The sequence below is a fragment of the Tenrec ecaudatus genome, chromosome 9 (assembly GCF_050624435.1).
Source record: "Tenrec ecaudatus isolate mTenEca1 chromosome 9, mTenEca1.hap1, whole genome shotgun sequence".
In the NCBI taxonomy this organism is placed as follows: domain Eukaryota; kingdom Metazoa; phylum Chordata; class Mammalia; order Afrosoricida; family Tenrecidae; genus Tenrec; species Tenrec ecaudatus.
Window position 1 is genome coordinate 41,832,202 of NC_134538.1, and position 11,062 is coordinate 41,843,263.

The following is an 11,062-nucleotide window of genomic DNA, read 5'->3' on the forward strand; positions in this document are numbered from 1 at the left end:
GAAGGGGGGAACTGATTACAAGGATCCACATGTGACCTCTTCCCTGGGAGAGGGACAGCAGAGAAGGGGGGAAGGGAGACTCCGGATAGGGCAAGATATGACAAAATAACGAGGTATAAATTACCAAGGGCACATGAGGGAGTGGGGAAAGGGGAGGGAGGGGAAAAAAAAAAGAGGACCTGATGCAAGGGGCTTAAGTGGAGAGCAAATGCTTTGAGAATGATTGGGGCAGGGTATGTATGGATGTGCTTTATACAATTGATGTATGTATATGTATGGATGGTGATAAGAGTTGTATGGGTCCCTAATAAAATGTAAAAAAAGAAAAGAGGAGAAAAAAATGATTAGGGCAGGGACTGTACAGATGTGCTTTATACAATTGATGTATGTATATGTATGAACTGTGATAAGAATTGTATGAGCCCCTAATAAATTGTTAAATTAAAAAAAAATTCTGTCTCCTTTTCTATCTGTTGAAGGTGCCTGATTTAGGGGGAAGATTTGAGTGTCTATTAGTTGTAAGAAAACATTCTTGGAGCCATCTTGGCAACAGAGACATCTCTCAGTGGGTTTGGTGTCTTTAGGAACTGCAGCTGGGCTGCCATGCAGGGCCCTTTGGACAATGCACCACTTCCTTATCGTTTTTTATTCTCCAGTCATCGTGCCATTGGCACATCTTTGCTGTGTCATTCAGTAAGAATCACTTACTGCTCTCTGGGTGGGGCAAAGAGCCCTGACCTGCTCAGTACATGGTCAGTAATTTGCACCCACCAGGTGCTCTGTGGGAGAAAAATGAGGCTGTCTGTTCATGGAAAGATGTAAAGTCTTGGAAATCCCAAAGGGGCAGTTCTACTCGGACCTACAGAGTCGCTATGAGTTAGAATCGACTCCATGGTGATGAGTTTGTTAGTGTGTCTTACAGTTGTTGGCAGATGACACTCGGCTCTTAATGGAAAGTGTGATTTGAGTCCATCCAGAGACTCCTGGGGAGAAAGGGCTGGTGATCTACTTTTAAAAGAAGCTGCCAAAGCAAACCTTGTGGAGCACAGGTCTACTTCGACACACAATGGAGCCACCGGGACTTGAGGTTGACTTGGTAGCTTTTGTCTTGGACAATGAGACTGGGAGGCGAGGTGTTAGCGAGTTTCATTGAGAACCTAGGAGACTGTCAGGGTAAAGAGGTAGATGAAAGATCTAATTCACCTCCTCCATGATAACATCTTTCTGCCCGGAACAGGAGTTTGTTCTGCTGCTTGCTAGTGGCATGAACATGATTGAGTCTTGACTTTTCCCTGCCAAGAAAAAAGTCACGGTAGTGAAATTAAGACAGAAATATAATATTCATGAAGTACTGGTTACCCACAGATAGGACAGTGTCTTCAAGTATATGGTGTCAGATTTGCAAAGGGTTGTGATAAATATGTATGTTTATGTGCCCAAACAGCATAAAGTCTACTTACTGAATAATTGCACCCGAAGATCAGAAATAGAGCCTGCCACAAGAGCCTGCCACAGCCCATTTGTCATCAGGCATGGAGCTTGGGAGAGCTGTGATTACTCAACATAATTACACATGGCATGCAGCATTCATGAAACCCAGCAGACATCCTTGCCAACTAGGGATAGGGAAGGGCTTTGCTTTGAAGTATGGCAAATCCCCCAATTATTATTTCACTTTTTGTAGTTCAAGTTTGGGCCACTTTTCATAGGTGCTAATTAAGGTGTTCAGAGTACCTTCTGAGGGCTGATTGGGAGTACTGCTGGAATGAAAAGCTTTCCACCCAAATGGCAAATGAACTAAATATTGTTCAATAAAACATTGCAATCTGGGAGTCGGTCAACACTCACACTTAGCTAGCTTTGAGCTTCTCATCTTCCTTAGGTCTTTTGCACCAAGCAAATACTCACATCTTGAACAAATCTAGACTCAGATACTTTCCCCTAGTGAAACCAAAGGTATTCTACCAGTCTGTTCCATTAATTAAAATTAAATCTTCGATGACTGATGGGGAATTTAATCCACAAACATTGGATGAATTTCCTCTGCAGACACCTGTGTGTGATGTTTTTTAAAGCAGCCATCTCATCTGTTCTCAAACACTTTCCTTTGTGTGCTTTTGGCCAAGGGCAAGGAGATTCGTAGTTCCATTCTGAGCCCCACAAACCAATCTGGAAACTGGTGATGTTTAGATTCTTTCACTATTGCTGAAAGGGAGCTCGTTAAATTTGCAGAAATTGAAGGTGAAAACACTTCTCTATCCCCCAAGCCCTGCTACCTACAGTCCAGCAGGGAACTGAAGTGGTCAGGGCATTCCAATTTAATCCCTTCTCACAGACTCCAGCATCTCTCTCCCTTCTATCCTCCACAGAGCTGCCAGATGGAATTCTTTCTTTTTAAAAAAGCCTTTTTAAATCGCTTCTCAGCCTTTTGGCTAAGATCAAGTGTAGTATCTGTTCTTATCTGTTTAATATCTGATACGTCCTCTATCTGAGGACAATAGATTAAATGGATTTTTGGAGCAGGGAGTTGGAATAGGAGCTTGCTCCGTCCACTCCACGCATCGACCTGGCATTGCAGTACTTTCAGGAACGGTACACCCCTTCGGGGGATTTTAAAAAAGAAAGCTTTTGCTGTGTCATTTTCCCTGCTTAAAATAAAATCCTTCCAAGAGTCTGAATTCCAAAAGTTAGCAACCCTTTCTTTATGTTCCTCTGGAAAATCCCAGTGCTTTCCTCTATAGAAACAGGCCCAGGACCTTGAACTTTCATGGTTCTGCTAAGATCCCCTGACTGCCAGAAGTGGATGGCCACTGCCTCTGTCCAGTCCTAGAGGGTCCGCCCCATGGATGGAGCCCTGCTATGGAATTCATCCCTTATTTATTGCAGTACCTTCCATTCAAAGACCCCCAGAGACAACCACCATGGAAACTGGGTTGTTGTCGGCTGCCTTCAGGTTGCCCGGCTCTGGTGACCTTGGGTACAAGAAAGAAATGCTGCTCAGTCTGTTATCATGTCCAGGTCATTGCTGTAGTTCTTTCGCTAATTCCCCTCACAGGGGGTCTCCCCCTCTCAACACTGCCTCTGCTTCATCAGATGTGATATCTGATCCATCCAGCAATGGATACATCTTAAAGGGTACTGGCTGTGCTCTGTGGGGGGTCCTCCTACAGCTCTCCCTCCAGGTTCCCGCATATGCTTCCTCTTCTCATCTCTGGACTCTCTGACCGCCATCCTACCATCTGTTCTTACTTATGTTGGCTTATATCGGGTCCTCACAGGAACAGATAACCTCAACTTTCTCCTGAGGAGTGGCAGGTGGGTTTGACCCAGTGACTAATGCTTATGTCCCTTCAATTCTCCTTGAGAACCTTATCTACTTCCTGTCTGATTCCAGGTTGTACCAGCATGGATGGAAGTGATCAGGGTTTCAGGGAGGAGAAGCCCCTGGATTGAGGTCTTGCTGCCAGGAAGCAGGGATGCTGGGGCTGGAGTCTCAGTCTCTCGATTCTTAGTTCTGTGACCTTTTCTTTGACCCTCTGATTTAGAGTGGGGTCAGCTTACCTAGAAATCAAGATGGTTTCTAGATCAGTTTTTTCAAACCATGGTGTCATGAATTGATTTAGAAGGTCTTGAGCCATGGTAAAAAGAAAACAGGACAGAAACTATTTGCACTTGCCCCACACAATAATGATAAGTATTGTTTCATTATACATTGGCTTTAGTGGCGTGATTTGCGTAGGGCTGAATATAAAATGCCACAGTCAAATAAATTTGAAAGCAATTAAAAATCATTTTATTGGGGGCTCATACAACTCTTATCACAGTCCACACATACCTCAATTGTGTCAAGCACATTTGTACATTTGTTGCCCTCATCATTCTCAAAATATTTGCTCTCTACTTAAACCCTTGGTATCAGTTCCTCATTTCCCCCCTTCCCTCACCGCTCCCCCCTCTCTCATAAACCCTTGATAATTTATAAATTATTATTATTTTGTCATGTCTTACACTGTCCAATGTCTCCCTTCACCCACTTTTCTGGTGTCTGTCCCCCAGGGAGGAGGTTATATGTAGATCCTTGTTATCGGCTCCCCCTTTCCACACCTGCCTCCCAGTATCGCCACTCTCAGCCCCGGTCCTGAAGGGATCATCTGTCCTGGGAAGCAATTGTTATAAAGAGAGCAGTGAACCCTCTCAGGATCCGGGTTGGAAATGAGCTTGAGCCTTCACAGGGGCTGGCCCAAGGTAGTCGAAAACATCTCAACCCGTGGGTCACGAAAATTTGGCAACAATATAAAGTTTCTGAATGCACCATGACCCAAACTTAATCCAAAATCAAACACGTAATGGGTCTGAGCTGTTTTAGGCAGTGCTAATCCATGTTGTATTGCGGGCTACACTGCAGCCCTGGTTCTGAGCACACAGCACGTTCACTTTGCACGTGTTGTGCCCTCGCGCCAGGCAATGCCACCAAGCGCTGCTACAGGCACCTCGACTCAGAGTCGAGACAGTTTTGTGTTGTGTATTGCAAGGTTTCTTGCAGAGACATAATAGTTTAATAACAGACAGACAGACTTTTAATATTTTTCTACTGTCACTCCTCAGCATATACATATCAAATGAGTAGAGTGTATCCCTGGATTGCATCGTGTTGGAATGCAGCATCCTCTTTGTATGCATTTCTCAAAAATCACTTTGACAGAGGAGGCCTCACTTCAGCTGGGGTCAGATGTGCAAGATTGGGTGAGTGGGAGATGACCTTTAATTGCTGACAAACAAAATTATGCTAAGGTCACCCGAAATGAACAGACACTCCTACCAGAAAGATAAGTGATGCTGAGGGGAAAGTCAAGTCAAGACAGGGGAAGGGGACTATGCACATTTTGGAGTAAGCAAGTGCATTTCTGTTGGTAGAAAGCATTAGCAATATTTAGCTATATCTTAAGATAAAATATTTTTATTATGGGTAAGTGGCTAAATTTAGACAGAAGATGGAAAAATACTGATGATACGGCAGCTAAGTCTTCACTAGTGGGTCGAGTGCACCCAAATTAAGAAGAGAAAGGAAACAAGTAGCAGCCTTTTTGCAATATGAATTTACTTCTAATGATAGTGATGGTGTGGAGAAGCCTCTTTGTTTAATTTGTAGTGAAATTTTAGCTGTGGAGAGCATGAAACCAGCAAAATGAAAATTACCTTTTAATAGCAATTATGCAGCACACTACAATAAACCAAAGGAATATTTAAAATGCCTTAAAAATTAAAGAAAAATAATGTGTCAAAATTTTGTTAATGTTAATGGAAACTATTTACTTTCATAATGGAACTTCTTATTTAATTTCTATTTTAAAAAACCTATATGATAGAAGAAAATATTGTGTTACCTGCTGCAATTAAAATGTCAGAAATAGTTCATGGGAAAATGTATGGGAAGAAATTAATGAAATTCCTTTATTGAATGATACTATTTCCAAAAGGATTTCTGAAATTAGTGATGACCAATTGCGTCAGCTTCTTATCAGGTTTAAGGGAAGCCAAAATTTGCAATTCAGTGAGATGAAACAACTAATATAGCACAGCTATTACTTTATGTAAGATATGTCTCTGAAGAAAGCATACACGAAGAATTACTGTCTGGCTGCCCTTTGAAAGGGCACACAAGAAAAGAATATATATAAATATATCTTAAAGTCGAGGAATTTTCCACAAATAAAGGGTTTACATTGGAAAACTTGCATGGGAGTCTGTACAGTGCTGAAGCACGATGCGTGAGAATGTTGGACTTGTAGCAACAGTTAAAGGTCATGGCAATGAACATACTTTTACTCACCACATAATCCAACAGGAGGCATTTGAAATAAAAATTAATCACCAGACTTAGATGTTGTACTTCAAGCTACTATCAAGATTATTAACTTCATTAAGTATCCTTAACAGTTGTTTGTTTTTAAACTTATGCAAAGCCATGGACTCCAATTACGAGTCTTCTTACTGCATGTAGAAGTAAGGTGGCTCTCAAGAGGGCAAAGGTTAAACAGATTAGAGAAGCTAATTATATTTTTGATGGAGCATAAATAAGAATTTGTTAATTTTTATAATGAATTATGACTTTCCAAACTATATTATCTGTTAATTATTTTTGAAAAACTCAATGACATGTTTCTTTGAAGAAAAAAGTATAGCATGTTTATGTTAAAGGATAAAAATTGAAAATTTGACTAAAAGAGTTAGCATTTAGAAGAATAAGGTGGAAAATAGTCCTTCAGAAATGTTTACAGCTACAGATTATTTTAAAATTGAAAATAACCTTCCCAAATATTTAATTGTAAGAGTTAAATTGATCATTAGAAGTCCCTGGAGATACAGTTTCAGAATACTTGACTTCAAGTTTTGATTCTAAAAAAATAAATTGGGTTCATTAACCATACTCAGTTGAAATAATAAAACAATGCCAATCATCGGTCATTAAAAGTTCATGAAGAATTTGCCAAATTATTAAGAGACACGGGTTTAAAACTGGAGTTCCCTAAAAGAATTGTTAAATAAATTCTGGCTTGTGACTATAACAGAATTTCTAACAATTTTTGAAATAGCCCTAAACATACTTCTGCAATTTTGTACTACATATTTATATGTTGTTCTCAGCATTGATGATAATAAAATAAAAATATTGCTAAACTGAAAAGTGTTAGAGATGCTCTGTGCCCTGCAATATCAAATAATCCACCAAGATTAAATTCTATATGTAAAAATAAACAAGCACATACATCTCATTACTATGAAAAATTTAGTCTTTAATAAATAGTAAAATAATATGTATACCAAAGAATGTTTTAGAATACATTTATTTCGGACTTATTATTAATTAAGTGTATTGCTGTGATGCTGAAAGCTATGTGACTGATATTTCAAAGACCTGCAGGGTCACCCAAAGTGAACAGGTTTCAGCAGAACTTCCAGACCAAGAACAAACAACAAAGAAGGACTCATTTCCCCATGTCAGAGGAAGGAGCCACTGAAAATCTAGTACACAGCTTAGAAACATTGTCAGAGAGTGAAGGCGTAGTGAATGGAAGCAGAGCATTATGGGAGATTGTTGGGGAATGTGTCCTGCAGGTCAGAGGCATTAGAAAGGTCACTGAGGAAGAGCTGCTTTCTCAGAGTCATTTTCCAGGGCGACCTCGGTTGAGTAAAGGCTGTGTGAGTGGAGTTTTCAGGATCTTCATTTCTGAAAAGGCACGACTCAGGGCAAGGAGAAACAGGTGTAAACATTTGCTAATGATCAGAACTTGAAATGTGTGAAGTTTAGGGAAATTGGAGGTGGTCAAAAATTGAATGGAAGGCATAATGGTCGATATGCTAGGCAGTAGTTAGCTGATGTGGATGGGTGGGTATTCATCATTTTAAATCAGAAAAGTGTGTGGTTTACTATGTCGGGAATAATCCAATCAAGAGGAATGGTGTGACATTCATTGTCAAAAAGGACATGCAATATGGGAGCTGGAGGCACAGAGAATGCAGGGTGGACGATACCTTCAGGAGCAGGGGTGTGCGGGGCGAGGCTGGGAGAGTGGAGGGTGAGTGGGTTGGAAAGGGGGAACTGATTACAAGGATCCACATGTGACCTCCTCCCTGGGAGATGGACGGCAGAGAAGTGGGGGAAGGGAGACTCCGGATAGGGCAAGATATGACAAAATAACAATCTGTAGATTATCAAGGGCTCATGAGGGAGAGGGGAATGGGGAGGGAGGGGGGAAAAAAGAGGACCTGATGCAGAGGGCTTAAGTGGAGAGCAAATGCTTTGAGAGTGTTTAGGGCAAAGAATGTACGGATGTGCTTTATACAATTGATGTATGTATATGTGTGGATTGTGATAAGAGTTGTATGAGCCCCTAATAAAATATAAAAAAAGAAAAGAAAAAAAAAGAAAATGATTAGGGCAAAGAATGTACAGATGTGCTTTATACAATTGATGTATGTATATGAATGGATTGTGATAAGAGTTGTATGAGCCCCTAATAAAATGTTTAAAAAAAAGGACATGCAAAATCCATCATGAAGTATCTGTGATAGAATTTTATCTATCCACATTCAAGAAAATCCAATCAATACAACTATTATTCAAATTTATGCACCAACCACAAAAGTAAGTGATGAAGAAACTGAAGAATTCTACCAATGATTTCCGTCAGAAACTGATCAAACATACAATCAAGATGCATTAGTAATTATTGGTGATTGGAATGCAAAATATAGAAACAAAACAGAAGGAACATTACATTAGTTGGAAAAGATGGACTTGGGGATAGAAACATAACTGGAAATCACATAATAGAATTTTGCAAAACCAACAACTTGCTCATAGCAAATACCTGTATTCAACAATGCAAAAGGCGACTACACACATGTACTTCTACAGATGGAGTACATAGAAATCAAATTAACTACATCTGTGAGAAGAGATGATGGAGAAGTTCAATATCAGCAGCTAAAATCAGGCTAGGGGCTGAGTTTGGAACATACCATCAATTGCTCATATGTAGGTTCAGGATAAAGCTGAAGAAAATTAAAACAAAACCATGGATCCAACATACAACATTTAGTCTATCCCGCCTGAATTTTGAGAACATCTCAAGAACAGATTTACTGCATTGAACAATAATGACATAAGACCTGATGAACTGTGGGAGGACATCAAGATGGTCATTCATGAAGAAAGCAAAGGGTCATTAAAAAGGCAAGCATTAAAGCAAAGATCAGAGTGGATGTCAGAAGACTCTGAAACTTGTTTTTAATCATAGAATAGCTGAGGCAAATGGAAGAAAGAATGAAGCCAAGGAACTGAACAAAAAATTTCAAAGGGTAACTTGGGAAGACAAAGATAAATAGTATATTAAAATGTACAAGACCTAGGATTAGAAAACCAAAAGGGAAGAACAGTCTTAGCATATCTTAAACTGAAAGACCTCAAGAAAAAAATTTAAGCCTCAAATTGCAATGTTGAAAGATTCTATGGATAAAATATTGAATGATGTGGAATGAATGTGGGTGTTAAAAGAGGATGGAAAAATGCACCAGAGACATTGTACCCCAAAGAACTAGTCAACCTTCTATCATTTTCAGGAGGTAGCATACCAGTAAGACCCCATGGTGCTAAAGGAAGAAGTTCAAGCTGCACTGAAAGTATTAGCCAAAAACAGGCTCCAGGAATTGATGGAATACCAATCCAAATATTTCATTAAGTTGATTAAAAACTTGAATGAGGATTCATCTATGCCAGAAAATTTGGAAGATACTTGGCTAACTGAATGGAAGAGATCCATATCTGTGCCCATTTCAAAGAAAGGAGACCCAGTAGAATGCTCAAATTATAAAACAATATCACTGATACCACATGGCAGTAAAATGTTGCTGAAGATCAATCAACAATAGTTACAGTAGTACATTAACAGGGAACTACCAGAGATTCAGTCTGGATTCATAAAAGGACATGGAACAAGGGATATCACTGCTGATATCATACCTTGGCTCAAAGCAGATAATACCCAAAAGATGTCTACTTGGGTTTCGTTGACTATGCCAAGGCATTTCACTGAGTGTTGACGAGTTCTTTTTGGAACAGTGAATCTGTGTATTCTTTCCAGCTTCTTTGGATGCTTCCTCATCATTCAATATTTTGCTCCAAACACTGTGCAAGAAAAGGGAGGATTCCTTGAAGTACTTGCTGATGTAGACCAAGGATGACAGTCTTCATTATGGATTATAGCTCAATGTAAAAACAACCAAAATCCTTACAAATGGATCAATAGGTAACATCATGCTAAATGGAGAAAAGGTTGAAGTTGTCAAGGAGTTTGTCTTGCTTGGATCCACAATCAATGTTCATGGAAGCAGCAATCAAAAAAAAAAAGATCAAAAGAAGACTTGCATTAGGTAAATCTACCGCACAAGACTTATTTAGAGTACTGAAAAGCAAGGATGTTACTGTGAAGACTAAGGTGTAGGTGACCCAAGCCATGGTCTTTTCAATCGCCTCATATACATATGAAAGTTGGAAAGAAAACAGGAGAACCAATGCATCTGAATTTGGATGCTGAAGAAGACTATGGAAAGTACTATGGACTACTAAATTGACAAACAGACCTGTGTTGGAAGAAGTAAGGTCAGAGTGCTCCTGAGAGGCAAGATTGGGAGACTTCCTTCTACATACTTTGGCCATGTTGTCAGGAGAAACCAGATCCTGGAGGAGGCCATCATGTTTGATCAAGCAGCAGGTCAGTGAAGAAGTCCCTCAAGGAGATGGATTGACAGAATAGTTGCAACAATGGGCTCAAGCACAGGGACACTTGTGAGGATGATGCAGGACTGGGCAATGTTTCCCTCTGTTGTGCTTGGGGTCACTATGGGTTGGAACCAATTTCATGGCACACAACAACTACTACAAGCATTTGATTTGTCTACCTGTTTTACATACCTATATACCTGAGATTGAATATAATTTGCTCAGGCAAGAAGGGGTGGAGAATGGAAAATGTTTAAGAAGTTCTGCTAGGGACCAGCATTTACTGATACCTTCCAGTGGCAAGAGCAACCTGCAGGCAAGCTCACCACCTGGACCCATCATCTTAGTCTAAGCAGCAGACTATGGCTCTGTGTTCTGGGGACTTGCTTTGGGAAATACTGCTTCTAGGTGAATGAATTGGAAAAAGAATGGGACATTCACCCTTGGGTAACCCTGTTTAGACACAAGGAACCTTGGCTGTACAGTGGGTTAAATATGTGGCTGTAATCACAAGATCAATGCTCCAGGAGAGGATGATGAAGTTATTTGCTCCTATATAGATTTATGGTTTCAGAAACGTTCTGGAGAAGTTCTACCAGCCACCCAGGAGTGCTGTGAGTCATAATTGACTTGATGGCAGTGGGTTTGTTTTTTTATTGGGGAGGGGGCATATTTTTTGTATGCTTTTGTCAGTAGGCTGGTCAAAAGGAGCATTAGTACTTGATACTCACCCTCATGATGGAAACCCTCCTGATGAGTGCTATAGCCAAGTGTGGTGAA

The 11,062-nt window shown here is 40.1% G+C and overlaps 1 non-coding gene across 1 annotated transcript; it reads left to right on the top strand.

The window, feature by feature from the left end:
• Nucleotides 1-2,412: 2,412 nt before the first annotated feature.
• LOC142457418 (U2 spliceosomal RNA) lies at nucleotides 2,413-2,603 on the top strand. Its single transcript, XR_012786165.1, has one exon. It is a non-coding gene; the product is annotated as a U2 spliceosomal RNA (small nuclear RNA).
• Nucleotides 2,604-11,062: the final 8,459 nt, after the last annotated feature.